This window comes from Pleurodeles waltl, chromosome 5, assembly GCF_031143425.1.
Source record: "Pleurodeles waltl isolate 20211129_DDA chromosome 5, aPleWal1.hap1.20221129, whole genome shotgun sequence".
NCBI lineage: Eukaryota > Metazoa > Chordata > Amphibia > Caudata > Salamandridae > Pleurodeles > Pleurodeles waltl.
This window is the reverse complement of record NC_090444.1, coordinates 991,349,197-991,375,930: the sequence shown is the minus strand read 5'-3', so window position 1 is coordinate 991,375,930 and position 26,734 is coordinate 991,349,197. Positions and strand designations below refer to the sequence as shown.

The 26,734-nt window shown below is 44.3% G+C and overlaps 1 protein-coding gene across 2 annotated transcripts in view; it reads right to left on the bottom strand.

Moving 5' to 3' along the window:
• The window catches only part of GRM1 (glutamate metabotropic receptor 1), a 2,296,169-nt gene that overhangs the window by 2,031,764 nt on the left and 237,671 nt on the right, over nucleotides 1–26,734 (bottom strand). The window lies entirely within an intron of this gene.

Genomic DNA, 26,734 nt, shown 5'->3' with positions numbered 1-26,734 from the left:
CACAGCCCAGAGGGAGCGCTCTCGCTCCCTCTGTGTGCTTCCCCCCACCCCCCCAAAGTCAGGGATGGAAGGGGAAGCCCTTCCCCTTCCACCCCCGACCCCCCCACCCCCCCATAATGACGTCAGCGCGCGATCGCGCGCTGACTTCATTATGGGGATTTCGCCGCACAGGAAGCCATTTGCTTCCTGTGCGGCGAACGGAGAAGAGGTGAGTTCCTCTTCCCGGTGGGTGGGGGGTTTGGGCTAAAGAGGCACCGGGGGAAAGGAAAGGCTTTTCCTTTCCCCCGGTGTCTCTTTGAGCATTCCTGCTGCCCGATCGCATTGCGATCGGGCAGCAGGAATGCCCACTAGACACCAGGGATTTTTTTTTTTTTTTGTTCTTTCCTGTTTCTTGTTGGCGGGGAGCGGCCCCTTGGGCAAGGGTCGCTCCCCTTGTGGGGGCAATTTGTTATGGCCATTTCTGCCCCCCTTGGGGGCAGATTGGCCTACTTTTTAGGCGGATCTGCCCCCAAGGGGGGCAGAAACCACTGGATCACCAGGGATTTTTATTTTCTGTGCATTTATGTTGGGGGGGGGGTGCCCCCTTGGGCAAGGGGCGCCCCCCCCAAGGGGGCAGAGAACTGTTGGCCTTTTCTGCCCCCCTTGGGGGCAGATCGGCCTATTTTTTTTAGGTCCATCTGCCCCCAAGGGGGGCAGAAGCCACTTAGGCACCAGGGATTGTGTGTGTAGTGAATGGGGGGGCGCCCCCTTGGGCAAGGGTCGCTCCCCTGTGGGGGGCATGTCCTTTAGGGCCATTTCTGCCCCCCTTGAGGGCAGATTGGCTACTTTTTAGCCAGATCTGCCCCCAAGGGGGGCAGAAAACACTAGATCACCAGGGTTTTTTATTTTTATGTGTATTTATGTGGGGGGGGGTGCCCCCTTGGGCAAGGGGCGCCCCCCCCAAGGGGGCAGAGAACTGTTGGCCTTTTCTACCCCCCTTGGGGGCAAATCGGCCTATTTTTTTTAGGTCCATCTGCCCCCAAGGGGGGCAGAAGCCACTTAGGCACCAGGGATTGTGTGTGTAGTGGATGGGGGGGCGCCCCCTTGGGCAAGGGTCGCTCCCCTTTGGGGGGCATGTCTTTTAGGGCCATTTCTGCCCCCCTTGAGGGCAGATCAGCCTATTATTTTTAGGCTGATCTGCCCCCAAGGGGGGCAGAAACCACTAGAACGCCAGGGATGTTTTTTTATGTGTTTATTTTTGTGGGGGGGCGTCCCCTTGGGCACGGGGCACCCCCCCAAGGGGGGCATTGACCTGTTGGCCATTTCTGCCCCCCCTGGGGGCAGATGGGCCTATTTTTCTAGACCCACCTGCCCCCAAGGGGGGCAGAAGCCACGTAGACACCAGGGATAGTGTGTGTGTGTGTGTGTGTTAGTGGATGGGGGGGGGGGCTTGGGCAAGGGTCGCCCCCCACTTTGGGGGCACATGTACCCAGGCCATTTCTGCACCCCTTGGAGACAGATCAGCCTATTATTTTTAGGCTGATCTGCCCCCAAGGGGGGCAGAAACCACTAGAACGCCAGGGATGTTTTTTTATGTGTTTATTTTTGTGGGGGGGCGTCCCCTTGGGCACGGGGCGCCCCCCCAAGGGGGGCATTGACCTGTTGGCCATTTCTGCCCCCCCTGGGGGCAGATGGGCCTATTTTTCTAGACCCACCTGCCCCCAAGGGGGGCAGAAGCCACGTAGACACCAGGGATAGTGTGTGTGTGTGTGTGTGTTAGTGGATGGGGGGGGGCTTGGGCAAGGGTCGCCCCCCACTTTGGGGGCACATGTACCCAGGCCATTTCTGCACCCCTTGGAGACAGATCAGCCTATTATTTTTAGGCTGATCTGCCCCCAAGGGGGGCAGAAACCACTAGAACGCCAGGGATGTTTTTTTATGTGTTTATTTTTGTGGGGGGGCGTCCCCTTGGGCACGGGGCGCCCCCCCAAGGGGGGCATTGACCTGTTGGCCATTTCTGCCCCCCCTGGGGGCAGATGGGCCTATTTTTCTAGACCCACCTGCCCCCAAGGGGGGCAGAAGCCACGTAGACACCAGGGATAGTGTGTGTGTGTGTGTGTGTTAGTGGATGGGGGGGGGGGCTTGGGCAAGGGTCGCCCCCCACTTTGGGGGCACATGTACCCAGGCCATTTCTGCACCCCTTGGAGACAGATCAGCCTATTATTTTTAGGCTGATCTGCCCCCAAGGGGGGCAGAAACCACTAGAACGCCAGGGATGTTTTTTTATGTGTTTATTTTTGTGGGGGGGCGTCCCCTTGGGCACGAGGCGCCCCCCCAAGGGGGGCATTGACCTGTTGGCCATTTCTGCCCCCCCTGGGGGCAGATGGGCCTATTTTTCTAGACCCACCTGCCCCCAAGGGGGGCAGAAGCCACGTAGACACCAGGGATAGTGTGTGTGTGTGTGTGTGTTAGTGGATGGGGGGGGGCTTGGGCAAGGGTCGCCCCCCACTTTGGGGGCACATGTACCCAGGCCATTTCTGCACCCCTTGGAGACAGATCAGCCTATTGTTTTTAGGCTGATCTGCCCCCAAGGGGGGCAGAAACCACTAGAACGCCAGGGATTTTTTTTTATGTGTTTATTTTTGTGTGGGGGCGTCCCCTTGTGCACGGGCGCCCCCCCAAGGGGGGCATTGACCTGTTGGCCATTTCTGCCCCCCCTGGGGGCAGATGGGCCTATTTTTCTAGACCCACCTGCCCCCAGGGGGGCAGAAGCCACGTAGACACCAGGGATAGTGTGTGTGTGTGTGTGTGTGTTAGTGGATGGGGGGGGGCTTGGGCAAGGGTCGCCCCCCACTTTGGGGGCACATGTACCCAGGCCATTTCTGCACCCCTTGGAGACAGATCAGCCTATTATTTTTAGGCTGATCTGCCCCCAAGGGGGGCAGAAACCACTAGAACGCCAGGGATTTTTTTTAATGTGTTTATTTTTGGGTGGGGGCGTCCCCTTTGGCACGGGCGCCCCCCCAAGGGGGGCATTGACCTGTTGGCCATTTCTGCCCCCCCTGGGGGCAGATGGGCCTATTTTTCTAGACCCACCTGCCCCCAAGGGGGGCAGAAGCCACGTAGACACCAGGGATAGTGTGTGTGTGTGTGTTAGTGGATGGGGGGGGGCTTGGGCAAGGGTCGCCCCCCACTTTGGGGGCACATGTACCCAGGCCATTTCTGCACCCCTTGGAGACAGATCAGCCTATTATTTTTAGGCTGATCTGCCCCCAAGGGGGGCAGAAACCACTAGAACGCCAGGGATTTTTTTTTATGTGTTTATTTTTGTGTGGGGGCGTCCCCTTGGGCACGGGCGCCCCCCCAAGGGGGGCATTGACCTGTTGGCCATTTCTGCCCCCCCTGGGGGCAGATGGGCCTATTTTTCTAGAACCACCTGCCCCCAAGGGGGCAGAAGCCACTTAGGCACCAGGGATAGTGTTGTGTGTGTTTTTTTTGTTTGAGGGCTGTCCCCTTTGGCAAGGGTCGCTCTCCATGGGGACACAGTACTAAAGGTATTTTTTGGCTTCCTTGGGGCAGACAGGCCTATTTTTTTAGTAGGCCCATCTGCCCCTATGGCAGAATCCACTTAGGCACCAATTTCTAAAATGTTTGATGGTGGGGTGTTTGTCAACTGAAGAAGTCTTTGCATTTGTGATAAAAAATGTTTTCCTCCTTTTTGTTCTAGTTCAAAGCTTTTGCTTTATTTGCTGTGGCTCCTTGCGGTTTTGGCGGTGGTTGACCTGCAGTTTGCACAGTTGCATGTTTTAGGTAAGTAAAAACAATTTACTCCAAAGGAGTATTGTTGCCATGCATGAATGACATGTTTGTAGGGGGTGTACTAAATGCAGGATTGTGTGTGAAATTGTCCTTAGGTTTGTGCACAATGATATTTGTTTTGTCTTATTTCTAATTTGCCTTTCTTTCTTTCTTTTTAGTGGGATATCATTGGTGATTGCTGTGTAGTTGCTGGTGAATCAAGCTTTTTCAGGCAAGTGAGCGGTATAGTTTTTGAGTTTGTAACTCTTACTAACAAAGCTACACTTTGTTACTTGTCTTACACAGTGCTGGTTGTTGGTGGTGAATTTGTCCAGTTAATTTTAGCAAGAGAGATCATGGCTAGCCGCAGGATGACCGCTCAGCAGGTGGTTGGTATGCTTTTTGAGTCACAGTCTGATCATGACTATGAGACGGACTCTGCATCTGAGGCAGAGGAGGAAGTCAGAGATTCTGGCAGTGATGTTTCTGTTGGAGGGGAATCTTCTGATGATGAAGCCACACTCAGTGCATATAAAGGTTCTGTTTTAGAGGAGGACATTGATGTGCCAATAGTGCAGCAACCTGGGGCTGAAAGGTTTCCCGTTAGAAGACCTGATGTCTGGGTTGCCCCAAACATGGAGCAGCCAGAGTTGCCTGCCTTTACTGGTCTCCCGGGGTGTAACGCCAATACAGAGAACTTTATGCCTATCAATTTCTTTGAGTTATTCATGGATGATGTGTTTTTGGAAGAGATTGTTGAGCAGACTAATTTGTATGCGGAGCAGCATTTGAGGGACAACGCTGCTAGACTTAGGCCACACTCTAGAGCTGCCCAGTGGATTCCCACAAATTTGGAGGAGCTAAAAAAGTTTTTGGGTTTCACTTTTTTGATGGGGTTGATAAGGAAGCCGTCACTGGCTTCTTATTGGTCTACTAGTCCCTTGATGGCAACAGCTATATTTCCAGCTACCATGAGTCGTAATCGGTATTTGCTTCTTCTTAGGATGCTGCATTTTGTTGACAATGCATTAGCCTTGCCACGAGATCACCCAGATTCTGACCGTCTTTTTAAGATTAGGCCTGTCCTTGATCATTTTGTAGATCGGTTTTCGGAGGTCTATGTTCCAGGCAAAGAGATAAGTGTGGACGAGTCTTTGGTCCTCTTCAAGGGTCGTTTGGTTTTTAGGCAGTACATTCCTAGCAAAAGGGCACGATATGGAATTAAATTGTATATGCTGTCTGAAAGTAGGACAGGATATGTGTATAGTTTCCGTGTGTACACTGGTAGGGATTCCAATATTGACCCCCCTGGTTGTCCTCCCACTTTTGGAGTTACTGAGAAAATAGTGTGGGATCTTGGTAGACGACTGTTCAACAAAGGTCACCATTTGTATGTAGATAACTTCTACACTGGTGTGCAGTTGTTCAAGGAATTGTTTAGAGTGGACACAGTTGCTTGTGGCACAATCCGTTCTAACCGGAAAGGCTATCCAAGGGAGCTTGTCTGTAAAAAACTTGAGAGGGGACAGTGCTGTGCCTTGCGGAACGAGGAGCTGCTAGCTTTGAAATTTTCAGACAAGAGGGATGTCTACATGCTAAGTACCATCCATGATGAGAGTACTTCCCCTGTGACTGTTTGGGGCCAGGTTGCTGAAGTGCGCAAATCTGTGTGCATTTTAGATTATAATAAGCACATGGGAGGTGTAGATAGAGTTGACCAGAGGTTGGAACCTTATACTGCTATTCGTAAGTCTTATGTTTGGTATAAGAAGTTAGCACTTCACCTCTTCCACTTAGCAACCTTCAATGCTTTTATTGTGTTTAGGGATAGGTCTCCAGACTCAAAGATGACATTTGTGAAATTTCAGGAGTCAGTGATAGAGAGCCTTATTGTGGTGGAACAGGCCAGAGTTCCTAGAGAAGCAGTGGTGGAGGATGTGGCTAGATTGAAAGATCGCCACTTTGCTGAGCACATTCCTCCCACACCCAAAAAAGACTTTCCAGCTAAGAAATGTAGAATGTGTTTTCGAAGAGGTATCCGGAGGGAGTCTCGAATGTACTGCCCAGATTGTCCTTCAAAGCCTGGGCTGTGTGTCGGTGCTTGTTTTAAGAATTACCACACCCAGAAGAATTTCTGGGAACAACCATGAGTGTAAACTCATGTCTGTTTTGTATTTTCATGTGTTTAGTTTCATGGTTAGCATTTCTGTCATGTTGTTAGTTAGAGCTTTTGTGTTTGTTGTTTTGTAATTCTTTCTACTTAGTTAGGGGTTCCTCTGTTTAAAAAAAATAAAAAAAATATGATGCCATTGTGTGTGGAGTGGGGCTTGGCTGAGACTGTACATATTGACTTGATGTTGGCTACTGCAACACACTGCCAGCCAAACACCAGTCCACACACTCCCATCAGCTGGTGTGATTGTTGTATCAGGCATGTGGGCGTATGTAAGTGATGGGCCCTTGAGTGGCGCTGTCTGTCGATGTGAGTGTTGTAATGTGCTGGGCCCGTGGCTGGCGGTGTGAATGGCCTTGTGTGTGTCATGTATGAAAGTTGTGTGAATGGACTGTAAAGCGGTTGGTGCCTTGTCGCGGCTTTACAGCTCACGAGCTGTGAGTCATTGGTTCAGTTTTTTGCCTTTCAGTTACTAACAGTGCTTTTCATTTTTGTGAAAGCTCTTGTTAGTAAAATTTGATCCACTGAACCATCACTCACCCTCGTGCCAAATCCAACCAGTATGTGTGGTAAAAATGACCAAACCTGCTCCGCTGTAATCAGGCGTCGCAGCACACCTATGACACGCTAGGTGCCTCAGGTGGGACCCCGATGATGAAGCATGCCACCAACTTGGTTGGTGGGTGAGGGGTCTTTTTCACATAACCTAAGTGTGTTTCTTTTCAAAATTTTAGTGTTTGGCACATCACGGACGTATGTGGGCACATCAAAACGATATATTACAAAACTACCTGTGTTTGGGGGGGGAGAGGGCACCTATGTTTTTGGTCCTGTGTGCGGCCTTCATCTAGGGAAACCTACCAAACCCAGACATTTTTTAAAACTAGACACCCCAAGGAGTCTAGGGAGGAGTGGCTTGCGTGGATCCCCCAACATTTTCTTACCCAGACTCCACTGTAAACCTCAAAATGTGCTTAAAAAAAGCATATTTTCCTGACTTTTCTTCGTACGATCACCACTCCAGCACAAAATTCCTACTCCCCAGTGTTCCCCTCAGTCTCCCAAATAAAATGACACCTCACGTATGTGGGTCCCCAAAGCAGAGTCAGTCTAAAGATGTATAAAAGAATATGTCCTTATAAACTCGCAGTACTATCCCCTGTATCTCTACAAGTTTTGGGCCTTATTCTGTTGGAGGCACCTGGCCCACCCACACAACTGAGGTATCATTTTTATCGGGAGACTTGGGGGAACGCTGGGTGGAAGGAAATTTGTGGCTCCACTCAGATTCCAGAACTTTCTGTCACCGAAATGTGTGAAAAATGCGTTTTTTTAGCCAATATTTGAGGTTTGGAAAGGATTCTGGGTAACAGAACCTGGTCAGAGCCCCTCAAGTCACCCCATCTTGGATTCCCCTAGGTCTCTAGTTTTCAGAAATGCACAGGTTTGGTAGGTTTCCCTAGGTGCTGGCTGAGCTACAGGCCAAAAACTACAGGTAGGCACTGTTTTCAATGAAAAAATGTGATGTGTCCACGCTGCGCTTTGGGGCGTTTCCTGTCGCGGGCGCTAGGCCTACCCACACAAGTGAGGTATCATTTTTATCGGGAGACGTGGGGGAACGCTGGGTGGAAGGAAATTTGTGGCCCCTCTCAGATTCCAGAACTTTCTGCCACAGAAATGTGAGGAACATGTGTTTTTTTAGCCAAATTTTGAGGTTTGCAAAGGATTCTGGGTAACAGAACCTGGTCCGAGCCACACAAATCACCCCATCTTGGATTCCCCTAGGTCTCTAGTTTTCAGAAATGCACAGGTTTGGTAGGTTTCCCTAGGTGGCGGCTGAGCTACAGGCCAAAATCTACAGGTAGGCACTTTGCTAAAAACAGGTCTGTTTTCTGTGATGTGTCCACGTTGCGCTTTGGGGCGTTTCCTGTCGCGGGCGCTAGGCCTACCCACACAAGTGAGGTATCATTTTTATCGGGAGACGTGGGGGAACGCTGGGTGGAAGGAAATTTGTGGCTCCTCTCAGATTCCAGAACTTTCTGCCACAGAAATGGGAGGAACATGTGTTTTTTTAGCCAATTTTTGAGCTTTGCAAAGGATTCTGGGTAACAGAACCTGGTCCGAGCCCCGCCAGTCACCCCTCCTTGGATTCCCCTAGGTCTCTAGTTTTCAGAAATGTACAGGTTTGGTAGGTTTCCCTAGGTGCCGGCTGAGCTAGAGGCCAAAATCTACAGGTAGTCACTTCGCAAAAAACACCTCTGTTTTCTTCCAAAATTTTGGTGGTGTCCACGTTGCGCTTTGGGGCGTTTCCTGTCGCGGGCGCTAGGCCTACCCACGCAAGTGAGGTATCATTTTTATCGGGAGACTTGGGGGAACGCTGGGTGGAAGGAAATTTGTGGCTCCTCCCAGATTCCAGAACTTTCTGCCACAGAAATGTGAGGAACATGTGTTTTTTTAGCCAATTTTTGAGCTTTGCAAAGGATTCTGGGTAACAGAACCTGGTCCAAGCCCCGCCAGTCACCCCTCCTTGGATTCCCCTAGGTCTCTAGTTTTCAGAAATGCACAGGTTTGGTAGGTTTCCCTAGGTGGCGGCTGAGCTAGAGGCCAAAATCTACAGGTAGGCACTTTGCTAAAAACAGGTCTGTTTTCTGTGATGTGTCCACGTTGCGCTTTGGGGCGTTTCCTGTCACGGGCGCTAGGCCTACCCACACAAGTGAGGTATCATTTTTATCGGGAGACGTGGGGGAACGCTGGGTGGAAGGAAATTTGTGGCTCCTCTCGGATTCCAGAACTTTCTGCCACAGAAATGTGAGGAACATGTGTTTTTTTAGCCAATTTTTGAGCTTTGCAAAGGATTCTGGGTAACAGAACCTGGTCCGAGCCCCGCCAGTCACCCCTCCTTGGATTCCCCTAGGTCTCTAGTTTTCAGAAATGCACAGGTTTGGTAGGTTTCCCTAGGTGGCGGCTGAGCTAGAGGCCAAAATCTACAGGTAGGCACTTTGCTAAAAACAGGTCTGTTTTCTGTGATGTGTCCACGTTGCGCTTTGGGGCGTTTCCTGTCGCGGGCGCTAGGCCTACCCACACAAGTGAGGTATCATTTTTATCGGGAGACGTGGGGGAACGCTGGGTGGAAGGAAATTTGTGGCTCCTCTCGGATTCCAGAACTTTCTGCCACAGAAATGTGAGGAACATGTGTTTTTTTAGCCAATTTTTGAGCTTTGCAAAGGATTCTGGGTAACAGAACCTGGTCCGAGCCCCGCCAGTCACCCCTCCTTGGATTCCCCTAGGTCTCTAGTTTTCAGAAATGTACAGGTTTGGTAGGTTTCCCTAGGTGCCGGCTGAGCTAGAGGCCAAAATCTACAGGTAGGCACTTTGCTAAAAACAGGTCTGTTTTCTGTGATGTGTCCACGTTGCGCTTTGGGGCGTTTCCTGTCGCGGGCGCTAGGCCTACCCACACAAGTGAGGTATCATTTTTATCGGGAGACGTGGGGGAACGCTGGGTGGAAGGAAATTTGTGGCTCCTCTCGGATTCCAGAACTTTCTGCCACAGAAATGTGAGGAACATGTGTTTTTTTAGCCAATTTTTGAGCTTTGCAAAGGATTCTGGGTAACAGAACCTGGTCCGAGCCCCGCCAGTCACCCCTCCTTGGATTCCCCTAGGTCTCTAGTTTTCAGAAATGCACAGGTTTGGTAGGTTTCCCTAGGTGGCGGCTGAGCTAGAGGCCAAAATCTACAGGTAGGCACTTTGCTAAAAACAGGTCTGTTTTCTGTGATGTGTCCACGTTGCGCTTTGGGGCGTTTCCTGTCGCGGGCGCTAGGCCTACCCACACAAGTGAGGTATCATTTTTATCGGGAGACGTGGGGGAACGCTGGGTGGAAGGAAATTTGTGGCTCCTCTCGGATTCCAGAACTTTCTGCCACAGAAATGTGAGGAACATGTGTTTTTTTAGCCAATTTTTGAGCTTTGCAAAGGATTCTGGGTAACAGAACCTGGTCCGAGCCCCGCCAGTCACCCCTCCTTGGATTCCCCTAGGTCTCTAGTTTTCAGAAATGTACAGGTTTGGTAGGTTTCCCTAGGTGCCGGCTGAGCTAGAGGCCAAAATCTACAGGTAGGCACTTTGCTAAAAACAGGTCTGTTTTCTGTGATGTGTCCACGTTGCGCTTTGGGGCGTTTCCTGTCGCGGGCGCTAGGCCTACCCACACAAGTGAGGTATCATTTTTATCGGGAGACGTGGGGGAACGCTGGGTGGAAGGAAATTTGTGGCTCCTCTCGGATTCCAGAACTTTCTGCCACAGAAATGTGAGGAACATGTGTTTTTTTAGCTAATTTTTTAGCTTTGCAAAGGATTCTGGGTAACAGAACCTGGTCCGAGCCCCGCCAGTCACCCCTCCTTGGATTCCCCTAGGTCTCTAGTTTTCAGAAATGCACAGGTTTGGTAGGTTTCCCTAGGTGGCGGCTGAGCTAGAGGCCAAAATCTACAGGTAGGCACTTTGCTAAAAACAGGTCTGTTTTCTGTGATGAGTCCACGTTGCGCTTTGGGGCGTTTCCTGTCGCGGGCGCTAGGCCTACCCACACAAGTGAGGTATCATTTTTATCGGGAGACGTGGGGGAACGCTGGGTGGAAGGACATTTGTGGCTCCTCTCAGATTCCAGCACTTTCTGCCACAGAAATGTGAGGAACATGTGTTTATTTAGCCAATTTTTGAGCTTTGCAAAGGATTCTGGGTAACAGAACCTGGTCCGAGCCCCGCCAGTCACCCCTCCTTGGATTCTCCTAGGTCTCTAGTTTTCAGAAATGTACAGGTTTGGTAGGTTTCCCTAGGTGCCGGCTGAGCTACAGGCCAAAATCTACAGGTAGTCACTTCGCAAAAAACACCTCTGTTTTCTTCCAAAATTTTGGTGGTGTCCACGTTGCGCTTTGGGGCGTTTCCTGTCGCGGGCGCTAGGCCTACCCACACAAGTGAGGTATCATTTTTATCGGGAGACGTGGGGGAACGCTGGGTGGAAGGAAATTTGTGGCTCCTCTCAGATTCCAGAACTTTCTGCCACAGAAATGTGAGGAACATGTGTTTTTTTAGCCAATTTTTGAGCTTTGCAAAGGATTCTGGGTAACAGAACCTGGTCCGAGCCACACAAATCACCCCATCTTGGATTCCCCTAGGTCTCTAGTTTTCAGAAATGCACAGGTTTGGTAGGTTTCCCTAGGTGGCGGCTGAGCTAGAGGCCAAAATCTACAGGTAGGCACTTTGCTAAAAACAGGTCTGTTTTCTGTGATGTGTCCACATTGAGCTTTGGGGTGTTTCCTGTCGCGGGCGCTAGGCCTACCCACACAAGTGAGGTATCATTTTTATCGGGAGACGTGGGGGAACGCTGGGTGGAAGGAAATTTGTGGCTCCTCTCAGATTCCAGAACTTTCTGCCACAGAAATGTGAGGAACATGTGTTTTTTTAGCCAAATTTTGAGGTTTGCAAAGGATTCTGGGTAACAGAACCTGGTCCGAGCCACACAAATCACCCCATCTTGGATTCCCCTAGGTCTCTAGTTTTCAGAAATGCACAGGTTTGGTAGGTTTCCCTAGGTGGCGGCTGAGCTAGAGGCCAAAATCTACAGGTAGGCACTTTGCTAAAAACAGGTCTGTTTTCTGTGATGTGTCCACGTTGCGCTTTGGGGCGTTTCCTGTCGCGGGCGCTAGGCCTACCCACACAAGTGAGGTATCATTTTTATCGGGAGACGTGGGGGAACGCTGGGTGGAAGGACATTTGTGGCTCCTCTCAGATTCCAGCACTTTCTGCCACAGAAATGTGAGGAACATGTGTTTTTTTAGCAAATTTGTGAGCTTTGCAAAGGATTCTGGGTAACAGAACCTGGTCCGAGCCACACAAATCACCCCATCTTGGATTCCCCTAGGTCTCTAGTTTTCAGAAATGCACAGGTTTGGTAGGTTTCCCTAGGTGGCGGCTGAGCTAGAGGCCAAAATCTACAGGTAGGCACTTTGCTAAAAACAGGTCTGTTTTCTGTGATGTGTCCACATTGCGCTTTGGGGTGTTTCCTGTCGCGGGCGCTAGGCCTACCCACACAAGTGAGGTATCATTTTTATCGGGAGACGTGGGGGAACGCTGGGTGGAAGGAAATTTGTGGCTCCTCTCAGATTCCAGAACTTTCTGCCACAGAAATGTGAGGAACATGTGTTTTTTTAGCCAAATTTTGAGGTTTGCAAAGGATTCTGGGTAACAGAACCTGGTCCGAGCCACACAAATCACCCCATCTTGGATTCCCCTAGGTCTCTAGTTTTCAGAAATGCACAGGTTTGGTAGGTTTCCCTAGGTGGCGGCTGAGCTAGAGGCCAAAATCTACAGGTAGGCACTTTGCTAAAAACAGGTCTGTTTTCTGTGATGTGTCCACGTTGCGCTTTGGGGCGTCTCCTGTCGCGGGCGCTAGGCCTACCCACACAAGTGAGGTATCATTTTTATCGGGAGACTTGGGGGAACATAGAATAGCAAAACAAGTGTTATTGCCCCTTGTCTTTCTCTACATTTTTCCCTTCCAAATGTAAGACAGTGTGTAAAAAAGACGTCTATTTGAGAAATGCCCTGTAATTCACATGCTAGTATGGGCACCCCGGAATTCAGAGATGTGCAAATAACCACTGCTTCTCAACACCTTATCATGTGCCCATTTTGGAAATACAAAGGTTTTCTTGATAGCTATTTTTTACTCTTTATATTTCAGCAAATGAATTGCTGTATACCCGGCATAGAATGAAAACCCACTGCAGGGTGCAGGTCATTTATTGGCTCTGGGTACCTAGAGTTCTTGATGAACCTACAAGCCCTATATATCCCCGCAACCAGAAGAGTCCAGCAGACGTAACGGTATATTGCTTTCGAAAATCTGACATTGCAGGAAAAAGTTACAGAGTAAAACTTAGAGAAAAATTTATGTTTTTTTCACCTCAATTTCAATATTTTTCTTTTTCAGTTGCTATTTTCTGTAGGAAACCCTTGTAGGATCTACACAAATTACCCCTTGCTGAATTCAGAATTTTGTCTACTTTTCAGAATTGTTGCGGTTTATGGGATCCAGCGTTGGTTTCATGCCCATTTCTGTCACTGACTGGAAGGAGGCTGAAAGCACAAAAAATCGTAAAAATGGGGTATGTCCCAGTAAAATGCCAAAATTGGGTTGAAAAATTGGGTTTTCTGATTCAAGTCTGCCTGTTCCTGAAAGCTGGGAAGCTGGTGATTTTATCACCGCAAACCCTTTGTTGATGCCCTTTTCAGGGAAAAAACCACAAGCCTTCTTCTGCAGCCCATTTTTCCAAATTTTTTTAAAAAAATGAAATTTTCACTGTTTTTTGGCTAATTTCTTGGCCTCCTTCTGGGGAACCCACAAAGTCTGGGTACCTCTAGAATCCCTAGGATGTTGGAAAAAAAGGACGCAAATTTGGCATGGGTAGCTTATGTGAACAAAAAGTTATGAGGGCCTAAGCGCGAACTGCTCCAAATAGCCAAAAAAAGGCTCGGCACAGGAGGGGGAAAAGGCCTGGCAGCGAAGGGGTTAAACTGCCATTTCCACCTGGCAAAATAAATATTTGCCAGGTCTAAGCCTTCCTTTTTAAAACTCACAAGTCATCCCAATGGTAGGCCCTAACTACTCCTGGCTCAGGCTGCATGGTTTTTAAGAAGTAGGCAATGTGTGTTTAAGTTCCACATGTCCTGACAGTGAAAAACTACTAAAGTCATTTTTCAATGTGGTAAGGCCTATACCTCCCACAGAATAATACTGGGTGACCTTATTACATTTAATAAGTGCTAACTTCAGATTTGGAGCAGATAGAGATATACTATTCACACATAAATTGATATTTTAAATCTGTGTTTCATGATATGACCCTAGACAGTTTGGAGCTAGCCCCAGGGGAAGGAAATAACTCACCGGAGACAGTTTTGGGGGGTGGTAGGTCAGGGAATTCCCCCACACAAAGGCTGGCACAGGTATCAAAGTGGAGCCTTCAGAACTCTCTTCAGAACACTCCTAGACCTATAGAAGATTCAGCAGAAGGGCTGTCCTGCATTCAGAAGGACTGCTCTGCTGGCAGAAGGAGTGCCTTGCTTTCTGAAAAAGGAAGATTCGCCTCTCCTACTTCCCATCTAACTAGACCGAAAGGACATTACCTGGTCCCATCTGCTGGTCTCTATGGGAGAGAGTCCTGAGACCCTCAAAAACTATCCTCAAGGTCCTGAACCCTTGGCTGGAGTCAGAGTCTACTCCTCCTGGTGCAACTGAGGGATTCACCAGGACTGATGCAGGGCAATGCAACCTGATGAAGGATCTTGCACCACAGCACCTTGCAGGTCCTGGTCAACAGGTTCAATGGAACTGATGAATCACGATGCAATCCAATACAAGACCTCACATCGCAGCACCTCATAGCTCCTGATCAAGGGCTGACACAGCACGAAACAACCCGGTGCAAGACCTCTCATCACAGCACCTCACAGCTCCTCATCGGCAGCTTCACCGGGAATGACACAGCCCAGTTCAGACCAAAGCAGGACCTTATATCACAGCACCAAGAACAAAAGGCACAGTGAGCTGAACTCAGTCCTGTATCCCACCTGCACTCGTGAAGTTATGACTTTGTCCCTGTCCAGTGCAACCTAATAACTGCAGTTGGCACTTAGCGCTTTTTGGTGCTATTTTCCATAGACAATTTAAAAAATAATTCCCCTTGTTCTACTAATTGGATTTTGAATTTTTTTGTGTAATTTTATTTATTAAAAGTTACCGTATTTCTCTAAGTTGGTTTGGATTTTTCTTGTGTTGTGTTGTCACTTCTTTATTGTTTGTGTGCTGCATAAATACTCTACACATTGCCTCTAAGTTGAGCCTGACTGCTTTTATGCCAAGCTACCAGAGGGTCAGCACAGGTTTACTTGATGACTTTTGTGGTTCACACTGACAAGGATTATGTTTATTACTTGAGAATGTTCCCCCCCCACTCAACGAATACACTATTTCTTACACTTGGGTATGTGGGTGCCAGCCTCAACTTAAAACTACTTTAAAAAAGTGAATCTTTAGGCCTCTTCTAAAACTGGTGAGTAAGGGCTGTCTCACCTGTAGAAGAAGCACATTTTAGAATGCTGAGCCCTGCATAGAGAAGGCCCCCTTTATGTCTAAGTTTTAATCAGGGAATACTAAGCAGCCTTTCATCCTGTCTCTAAAGGGCATTGTCAGTTGATATAAAGATACTTAATTTGACAGTTAGATGGATGCTAAAAGGAAGAGATTGGTGGCAAAACATTTTATCCCCACTCTTTTTAGGTCTAGCCTAGACAACTCATACTCTGTTTCTGCAAGATATTTTGTTTACATACAGTATGCTTACAGCTTGCCCATAGTTTACCATTGGTTAACTTCAGAATTGCTCTCATTTGCTATCTTCTTCTTGTGTTTATCCCACCACAGGAACAAGGACCAAGTACTGGTCTACCTTGCACTGCTCCTGTTTTAGGAGCTACCTTTATTGTGTTAAAGCTATGTTTTCCTGACTATGGGCCTGAATTAGATATTGGGGAATAGGTTCCTCCGTCACAACGGTGAAGGATATCACATCGCCGATCTCTAAATCCCATAGGAAATAATAGGATTGAATATCGGCAGATGGAATATCCGTCACCGTTGTGACAGAGTAGCCCATCTGCCACTATCTAAATCAGGTGATTTTTTTGTTTTGGATTGAATTTACATGTCACAAAGGGCTACTTCGCAGTGCATGTTGGCTAGGTTGGAAGACATAGTCACGTTGGAGTGGGAGCAGCAGAGGTGGAAACTTGATGTAATTTTCAGATTCTGCTCTACCTTTAAATAACAAACTACCGAGCAACAAAGTTTATTTTTACTAAAACTTAAGTATCTCACACAGACACAATCCAAAACGTGTGCACACTGAAACAAATGGGTCTATATTTTTGTAATTTAGAGGTGAAAAGTAGTATTTTGCAATTTTTTAGTATTTCTTTTTTGGTATTATCAAGTTCTCATAACGACGAAAGGGAAAAAGTTCTAACAAACAGTCATTTATAGAAAATCACGTCTCACATCAATAATTTGTAACAATATGTAACAAAAAAAGACCCGTTATTTATGTTATCTATTTTAATGTAGGGTTTTGCTGGCATAGCTTGCACCAAAGACCACACAGGGTCACTGCAGTTTTAGACTGTCGCCCATCAGTTGATGTAAGAAGAAATATTCAACATTTCTCATTTTGTTTGCTACATAAAGTAAGATATTTCAGCCACTCTTTGTGCAGGTGAGGATTTTTACCCAACAAGCTGGTGTTGTTCACTTAGCTAATACTAAGTTAACTCCAGCAAAATATGTTGTTCCTAAAAACTCTTTTCTCCCCCCTGAATATTGATGTAAAGCGCTTGCGTCCATTATTTAACACTCCAACATCTCTTTCAACTCATATTGAAAATGTTGTTATCTAATGACATATAATTATCATCTAGGTTACTTGATGACATCCAGTTTTGGATGACAACATAGTCTCATGCACAATGCACTTAAATCAGAGATCCTCTGGATCTCCCCTTCAAATTATCACATCTCTTTTCAAATCGGACTCAATGCATGTACTGTGCTAAACTGCAACCCTTTAGTTACGTGATGCTCGTCTTTCAGTATTCTAATTAGTTCAGAAATTGAACCTTCACGCTCTTATCAATTAGCCATCGGTGAATATGTGAAATTTGTACATCAATGAAGTGCACAAGCTCCATGATTTTTTTGTGTCTTACATGCGTTATATACTCTGGGTGTTGCTATCATGAAAATTTTACTAGGCGCATGCGCACAAAAGACACACATGATTTCTGTAAGGTATTGCCCATACAGTTTCCGAAATCATTCACTGAAATCTGCTCATGCAGCACACGTGACTGCGTCCCGCACCCAGTTTCAGTTCCTGTGAGAAATTTCCTCTTCAAACCAAGAGCCTGCAAGCAAAATGTATGTGAAAAGCACTAGTCGTAAATACAACATAAATTACCTGCATTATATGAAACTCAGAAGTCTTGATTTGTCTAACTTGTGCTTGCACAAAAAATAAAAGATTGCCTGGAACTAATACCAACATATTGCCAAAGAGACATAATATAAGTTCGGCCTTCTTCACATATTTACATCTTTCTTCCCTAAAGTTTTCAAATAACCGATCCAATTCCTCATGTTTTCGAGACTGTACTACAGAATCCACCCACATAAGAAGTACAACTAGCCCCTCACAAATCTCTCTAATTCTGATCACACTGAAATGGCTCCAATTTGAATCCAGATGCATCTTCAAATAATACCTAAATCACACTGGACTATGAAACCCCTCACTACTTAGCCCTGAAATGTATCATCTCAGACGCCCACTGTCAGCTTTGAGCTTGGAACAGGACAGGCGCTAGGCATAGGCAGTATGGGCAGCTGCCAACGACCCTACTTCTGGTCACTACAGCGGGCCCTCACTTCCGTAACCACCTCCATTGTTACTAGGCTCAGGGGGCAGCAGTGGTGCAGCACCACAAGGCCAAAGGACTGGGCCCCTTACGCTGGGATTCCAGAAATCTAATTGCTGCATATGCATGATAACAGTAATTAGTTGAGTACTTGAGGCGCCCTTTGTGAAGAACCCCCACCCTGCATAAATGAAAAGCAGTGTGTCCTGCAAGACTCACAACAAAATAAAAAATCCTGTCTCATCTTAATAGGCATTAGTACCTAAGATGAAGGAAAACAGAGAAGAGAAGAGGATGGGGGAAGAGGAGAATATGAAAGGGATAAGACAAATGACAGAACTAAGGTAAGATGTGGAGGAGAGAAAGATGTAGAGTACAGCACAGAGGCGACAGTTAAACGTAAGAGGGGCAGAACTGGCAATAAACAGTAAGAGGATGGGGAAAGGGAGACAGGGAAGGGAAAAGTGTACGTAATGGGCAACATCAGTGAGAGAAAAGAAGAGTCTCAGAGAAAGATGAGTTGAAAGGTATAGCATGTAGAGGTGGCAGAAACATCAAATTAATACAGAGAGACCATAGGTGCTATCGAAATTCAAAAAAGCATATGCAGCACCCAGAAGCATTTTACCCTGGTACATCAGATTACATCACTGCAAGGAGAAGTATTTATCAACAGTGAGACTTTTTAATTCCTGATGATAATGGTAATAGGTAACTAAGAGGCATATCATGATTAATGTGTATCCCATATGTGGGCTAGATTATTAATAAACATGGGGCTACATTATAGTTTATTACATCAAACACAAGAGGTGTTTCTACAGCCCATATCGTGGATGCACACATGAAAACGTGCTGTGATGTGTGCTAATGAACAATATGGAGGCTTGGTGGGATAAAGCATTCGCCAAGGACCCCAAAATTCGGTCAAGCAGGGAAGTCGGGAATGATCCTAGACTTTCCAGTTTCTCTTTGTGCAATTCAGCCACTAGATGGGTATCTCTTTATGACATTAAAAGTTAGTGCTTTGTCTTGATTTCTTGGAAAAAAGACTACAGTGTGGGTCCACATTGTATTTTTAGCAGTTTTTCATAGTGTGAACCTTGCCCATAGACACAAGAGTGCTTCAAAACTGAGATTTCTTGTTTACAATAAGGGGATTTGCCAGGATTCTAAGCTGTGGCAGGGGTTTGAGCCTGGTTGCCTTTGATGCATGGTGGCATCTATAGCCGTTAGGCCATGTCACTTCCTAGGAAACATGACTTGTTTTGGGCTCAAGATTCCAAGAGGACCTCAAGCTTAGCCACAGCAAAGGATCTCACCCACCTGTGATAGCAGGCAAAAGAGAAAAATGTTAAGGAGGCAGAATGCAAGTATGTAAGAACTTTTTAGAGATTAAGAGGGTGGAAGGGCAGAGGTGGGTGTAAAGAGAACAACTGAAACAAGGTAAGATACTTTGAGGAGAAGAATGCTTAGGATGGCAGAACCAGCAGAGAAGACAGAAGGCAGGTGGAGAGTTGAGAGGTGAAAAGTAGGGCAGGGAAGGGTGGCGTGGAAGCAAGAAGGGCAGGGGAAGGTGAGAGGCTGGGTTGGTGGAAAGATGAGAGAGAAGAAGTTGAGCACTGAGGGGAAAGATGGATGTGGCAGAAAGGCAGAATCAGAGAGAAAAGATAATATGCTTGGGGAGAGATGTTAGATGTAGAGAAGAAAATGCAGTGGAGAGGTGGCTATATGAGGGGCCGAATCAGCAAGAGGAGGCAGTAGGCTGTGCAAGAGATGAGTTGAAAAGTAGAGCATAGAGTGGAGAGGGATGTAAGTGGGGTGAATCAGCAAAAAATAGTATTGCCGGAGAAGAGGTAAAAGTCTTTGAACCAGAGTTTACTGCTAAGTCCATTGAGCTTTCTGCTAAAGTTGCAATTTCCCAAATTATTACTTTCCATGTCTAAAATGTGTCTTCGTTTTGAAAAGAATGTGTCATTCTTCACAAATGGTTGTGATTTTGACCCATCCTCAATGGTGGTGCCGAATTTCAGCCTGCTCTCTGTGTACTCTATGACCCTTGTTTACCTTTCTATTAAATCTCGCTCCCAGTGGGATACTTTCCTGCCTGTGACTTGAGTAGGGTACTATACATCAAAGCTCCTGTTCTGATGTCCCTTTGTGATATCTCACTTGAGTCATCATCAGGTGCTACTAATATGAAAAAAAGCTAATAAATAGTTGTCATTCCTGTGCCCAAAAAACCTTCAGTAGGCTCAAAACCTCTCAGCATCTTCTGGCATCTCTTTGCTGCCATTTTCTTGAACGTCCTGCTATATTTTACATAATAGGAAAAAGGAAGAATCATATTGTAAGACCTTTACTTTGAGTCACTGATAGTAAGAGTTTGGTTGGAAACTTCTGTGGTGGATACCGTGGTTCACGTTTGCTGTTTCAGAGCTGACAATTTCATTCATTTGGATAAGAATTATTCCTTTTAAAAACTTGACTTTTCAAGGGTGGCAATAGTGAGCAGTGAAAGCTTACTCCAAGAGGTAATATAGGTATTGGAACTGAAATGGCATATGCCATGTTAATCCTACCCAATAAGCTCCTTATCCAGCCAGTCTTGCTATGTCTTTTGAAAGGGAATGATTTAGAGAAGGTGGCTTTGGAATGAAACACTGAGAATTATGATCTCTGACTAATGGTCCTCCAAATTCCTTCCAATGTCTCTTTGTAAAGTAACAACAGACAACAGGACACCTTGCAAGACTTAAGTGCTCCAAAGCACAGGAAAAGGGCTAGAATCAGATAGGGAAAGCCAAGAATACACAGTTGACCGATGGCCTCTGGCCAAGGATGTTTTTGTTATTACCGAGGATAAACTGGGTAACTTGATTGGGCTGGCTTGGCTGCTGGTACACAACCCAAAAGGCATCTGCCCCTTACAATTGGTGTGAACATAGTCAGTCTGACTGTGCACACAAAGCGTGGTGGGTCATTGTTATAAGCAGACCAACAGTATGATGTGCGCCTCTTTGCACAACAAATAATCCTAAACCACAGAGAGTGACAGCGAGGCTCAGGGAAATTGCTGCTTTTCAGGAGCACAGTTAGAATTAACGTCCTGTGGAAAATGAAGAGAATAAGGGTGTGTGTGTACAGGAGAAGGGGGGCTTTGGGGCTGAGGGGGGAAGGAATTTCATAGAGTTCACCAATGCCAATGGAATGATATGCCAATTATTGAGCCTATGTGTGTGGCAGCCAGTAGTTTCAAAGAGGCAAATCTTGAATTGGAGGTTGGAGGACAAAAAAGTGACTGGAGTGATAGAAATGGCCCTGCAATGGTCTTGCATTCTATAATCTCATTAACCAAGATACAATTAATTTACCCGAGGGCAGAACAATTTGATTATTACTTCTATGCTAAATATGAGTTAAGCAGCATAATTCTGGTTCCTTTGCGATTCGGCAAGCTTCTTCTCAAATAATGGGGGCATGTGACTTAACATTTTTTAAACTGTAAATCTCTAGGATTACTTTAGCTGTATTTTGCAAGTCAAACAACAGCTCTCCCAAACGACCTATTCCGTGTTGCCACACTTATTTTCCATATAGCTGTGTCTGCACAGAGTCTTATTTAGTAAGTTCCTCTTGTTTTATCTCTTTAGTGACTGGCTCACAGTGTAACTCTTGGCAGTCGGTCTTTTTTCCCTGACCACAAACTGTTGTTCCTTTATAGCCATCTTTTCAGTATTTCTTTCAGTTAGTTTAGTTGTTTGCATCTCTTAAAACTGTAGTTTAAGGGTAACTACTGTGTTTAGGTGCACAGGATGCAGGTGTCGTCCAGCCTTGGTGCTTGTACCTGTCAATACATTAGCTACCCCACCTGTGTATAATATTTGTACCGGCTCCTCTTCTTATCTTTTGCATTCTATGCTTTTAGTCATTTGCTGCAGCACTTGCAGGCCACTCATGTGATCAGCGCATATACGTCTGTGTTGATGCCCCACACCTGCTAAAAGCCTAACCTCTCAACTTAAAAGTCACATGCTTAAAGACGAGGTTTGGGGAGTCACTTACAGTCCCACTGTATAGCTCTGGGACATTCTGTCTTGGAATATCAATCACGCACTAATCTGGGAATAATTAGTGAACACCAGAGTTAATTACATCAGATTTTGACTGACCTAGTCATAACCTCTTCACCCAGTTTGATTCATGTAATGTTTTTTCAGTTAATACCACTTTAAAATATTTATGTACCAATTTTATTAGGGTTAATGTTTAAATTTTTGGCAATTTTATTGATATCCACACTAGGTAAGTAGTATCTTACAAAGCTGCTTCAACAATGCCAGAGGTAAGTAGCTTCTTGCAAAGATGCTTCAACAATGCCAGAAAATTAATAGTCAATTGATGTCACTTCCTGAGATCTTATATCTTAGAGGGACCTCAAATGTTCCTCATCTGACAAATCCTAGAATTGGCCCTGCCGCTGATGCCCTTCTCGCCTAATACTTTAAAACAAATCCTCTAAGAATATGCCAAAGGTATGGCACTGTATTTCACCAGAAATCAGAAATATTTCTGCATATGTAATATTGAAAAAGAGCTCAAATGCCCATTACTACAATGTAGCCTAATATAAGAAATGAGAATTCCAAAAATGAAATACTTCAACCACAATTTGCTTTTCGAAGGCCACAACTACTTTTTTTTGTAAATATGGTATTTTTAGATTTCGTAGGAGGTACACTATCCATTCTTGTGTTTATCATTGTGCCAATCTCTTATTTATCCTGTTATGTATATAATTTGGGAGTCTTTGTTACACCATGATATGACATTTAGTAATCAATCCTTATTATATGTTAGCCATTGACTCACACATATTTGTTCTGTAAGAGTCGTCTACAAAGCCATCTAACATTTATGTGTTGTATTTTTATTATATGTGAAAAGTTGTTCTTCGATCCTGACAGTATGCATACCATTATGCAACACAGTGGACCTAATCTGGATTATATAAAACTGCTCATAATGCTCATAAAAAATAAACCATCTACTAGTTGTAGATGTACCAGTCCTGCAAAGGAATTGCAATTAAATTCCTCAAAAAATGGAAGTAGTAACGCTCCAGAATTATTGATTGATGTACATGAGCATGTCATCTGCATATGCTGAATACTTTATCAATTTTTCTCTAACTCTGAAAGGATGTTTTCAAATGTCAACTATAAATATTCGATGGAAAGAGTAAATAAGGACAGTGATGGTGAACAGAATTGTTTAAATTTTCTTTTAGTGATAAAATAAAGTGTCTGAATGTTATAAACGAAAAATTGCAGCTTTAGGATGATATATTAGTGAACTGAATTTCAAGAATGTAGGCCAAAATCATGTTATTTTCATGAAATCCCAACCCACATTATTGAATGCATTTGCAACATTCAATAAAATGGCAACAGTACAGGATCTAGGTAAAGAAACTTGATTATTGATTTTCAAAAAGGATCATCCATTAATAAATGATAGCTTTCATTTACAAAAACCAGATCATTCATTCTCAATTAATTTTGGTATAGAAGCTTCAAGATGTAAGTATTATTATTATTATTATTGTTACTATTATTATTGTTATTATTATCATTATTAATGTCATTATTAACATTATTATTATTATTGCATTTGTAACATGCATGGCTGCCCAGAGGGCGTACCAGCACTAGAACAGATGTACTATGGTTTTGGTTTGTTCTAGTGCTTTGGGTTTTTGTTCAAGGACCTTCTTTTGAGCAGCTTCCTTTTTCTTATTGTGTTTTCTCTTTCTCCTTTTTTCCATCAATCATTCTTCCTTTCTTTGCACTCAATTCCTGCTATGTTTCCCTTCAACATATTTGATAGCTGCAACTTCCAATTAATGTAAGGCACTGAGCGGTAGCGCTGCGTGGGCGGCTCCTCAAGGCCCAGCTGCAGCTCTTTCACTCTGCTCCCCACAGCACCACGGACAGAGAGGGGCAAACACGTTAGCACAAATCTTATAATGTGGATGGGTATTGGAAATAAGTTGATAGCTTTAAAGAAAAAGTTAAATCTTTTTAAAATTATGAGATAAGGCATATCCTTGCTTCACAAAAGGTTTCCAAAGCAGAACTACTCTAAAAACACATCTTGATGATCTAATAACCTGGCATTCAGTTAATTATATAAATGTGATTATAATTTAGACAAACATTCACCTGGCCCTGGTACTTTCACTTTTTATACTAAAACAATATATCATGTTACTTCAAGAATCATTTCTTTATCCAAAGGCGATCCAAAACCATATGCACATTCTTACAGGCACAGACAAATAGCGAAATTGTGTGCTGAATGTGTTTCGTCAATGGAATCTAAGTTATTTTACAATTTTAGAAAACAATTAGCAATCTTTACACCACCATCATTATCAAATATTGATTTAACAAGTTACTTTTCTTTTTTATCTTTGCCTAGTTAGATAAATGCTTACTTACCTCATTTCTACTCCATAATATGTTGCCTTAAACTAAAAGCATTTTCAGTTGTATACTTATTAAAATCTATTTTGGTTTTGAGCAGTTAACCTGAGAAGTCCTGAGATCTGGAAGAGTAGCACTGATATTTCAATAATTGTTTTTAAAGTCTGTAGAAGTTTTCACTGAAGCTTCCCTTCTACCAGTTATAATGTTTTATATGTATTCCATATATGATGACTAGATATATCAGAAGAGTCAATGAATTTAAAACTCTGTGGCAGAAAAGGCTTGAGTTCAGAGTTAAATTTAGCATCCATCAAGAGGGAGAAAATAAACCTTTATGTGTTATTCCCTGTTTTGAGTGATACAAGATAAACGGCAGTATTCATTAGTGCCTGATTAGATGCTACCATCAATGCTATTTTAGAATGCAATTCATTAGCTGTCATAGTTTTTACCTGTGCAACTGTGACTAAAGAATAATCTTGCACATCAAGATTACAAAATCACTTTGTGCCAGGAATGACATCCGTGTGCACTTTTTAAGCACTTTTTGAGGTTCCTGAGGATAAATGTAAAACTAGATTGCATGTCAGAGAAAGGATTTAAGATCTGTTCATAGTCACTTGAAAAACGTAAATTATCATGAGAACAAAGTATTGATACTTCAGCAATAACATTCCAAAATCTAAATCAATATTGTTTGAAATATGTAAATTAAAAGTAATTAAAAGGATGTCATCATGTCTTGGAATCACCGCTTAATAATGTATTTATTTTCCTGAAAAACAATACTGATATGTAATAAACTATTTATTATTGTAACAGTGGCACTCTATTTCCTCAAAGCGTGGAAAACAAATATTTCTCCAAACTGCAGTCTTTTAAATTTATTAGCTTTGTTTTCAGAATGATAAGTCACCAGAAATAGAGCTATATTAACTTTCACAACTACTTAGATGAGGAAATAAAATATTTATCTTGCTAGTATTCCCAAAGCCCTTGACTTTCCAAAGTATCTATCTTTTTCTTTTTAAAACTGAATCACACATGTGTCCAACCTAGTGTTTCAAAGCATTCACAAAAGGCAAGACATGAACTGGAAAAGAGTCAACCGTTCAAAAAAAGACTGTAGAAATAATTAACAGAAGGAGGAAGGTACAAAGAGAATGGAGACCAATACGGAGTTAAAATGGTTGATCACCTATCAATTCAGTGACTACCAATACAGGAATTTATGTTTTCAGATTAATGAGTGTGTGTTTAACAATGTATGAACAAAACACTGAAAGGCATGTTTGGCTGCCTGGGAGAACTCCCTAGGAGAAAATAAAAAACACATCATCCCCTGTGTTTCATTTGCCTACAAGAAAGCGTAATAGGAAGGAGTAGCCTTTCACCCATTTGAACTTCTGGTTGAACCCCTTGCTTGGGGACCTTCAGTAGTTTTTAGAGGATGTTAAAATGTAATACCAGGTAATGCACAAAAAAACTGTAAACTATGTTTTAGGACTCAAGTACAGATCAGCTTGGTAGTTGGAAAAAGCCAACACAAATTTAGAGGTCATTGGAAGTTGTTCAAGCTTTTGTATGACCAAGGAGCACCTCTGATGAAATATAATCATTGTCATATGGTTATAGTCAAGGAACTTATAAAGCACGTCATGAACCAAACTGAAGGTTTCTTGGTGCTTAATATCAAGCTGAACTGTCTTATTGATGTATAAATTATTGGCTGAGTAGCTGTTTTTTCAAGACATTTCTGAAATGTGATAAAAAATGTTGTTTACAGAGAACAAGTGAAAGTGCATTCCAAGATTTGGTGGCCACAATGGGAAAATCCCTGTTCCCAAATGTTGTTGTGCGCACTTTAGGGATTTGTAGTGGAAACAAAGTTGTTTTGATCTTAGGCTTCTAGTAGACTAATACCAAGAACATTTCTTCACCATGAAATCTGGCTTATTTGATTAAATGCCATATGGATTATAGTGATGACCTTGAATCTGATTCTATTGTGTACAATGAAGACTTTGAAAAAGTTGAGCAGAAGCTAACTATTATTATGATTGGGCTTTAAATAGTTTGGTGTCATTCACCATCTAGTTATTGCACACGTTTTGGCCAATGAAGAGCAGGTTTCATTGTTTGAGTTTGACTACCTGTGACACTCATAAAACTAATTGGTTGTCATCAGCATTTATGAAGAATTTGGTTACTTGGTGATGTAACAAATGTCCCAGTGGATGCATGTATATTTTAAGAAAGAAGAGGAGATAAAATAGACCAATATGAAACTACCCCATTGATCTGAAGAGCTTCAGCCAAACAACTAGACTTTTCTTGTTAGCCATTTTGGTAGAGATGGTATGGAGTTGAGGAGGAAGGAAACGATAGGGAGCACTGGCTTAACAAACTGCATTGACATACATTGCAAGGCTCAATAGGAGGAAGGAAGAAATCTATCTCTATGTGCAACAGCTGAATCGCAGAAAAATTGCAAATGAGTACCTTAACACTTTGACCATGTTTGCTTTGGATCAAGGTATCATGAGCTGGTCTGTTCATGGCACTGGCACTGGTGTCAGCACACTGTACAAGGAAATGTTTGAGGACATGAAAACCAAGAAGCTGGACCCGGTGGTAACTGAGAAATCCAATAAGTCATTCTCCAGTTTATTGGTGATGGCTCCAAAGGAAATTGCCAAAGGAGCACGTGCCCAAGGCTCTGTGAGAAATGCTGGGCTCATTTTACTCACCAAGACAGATCCGCACCTTATACGTG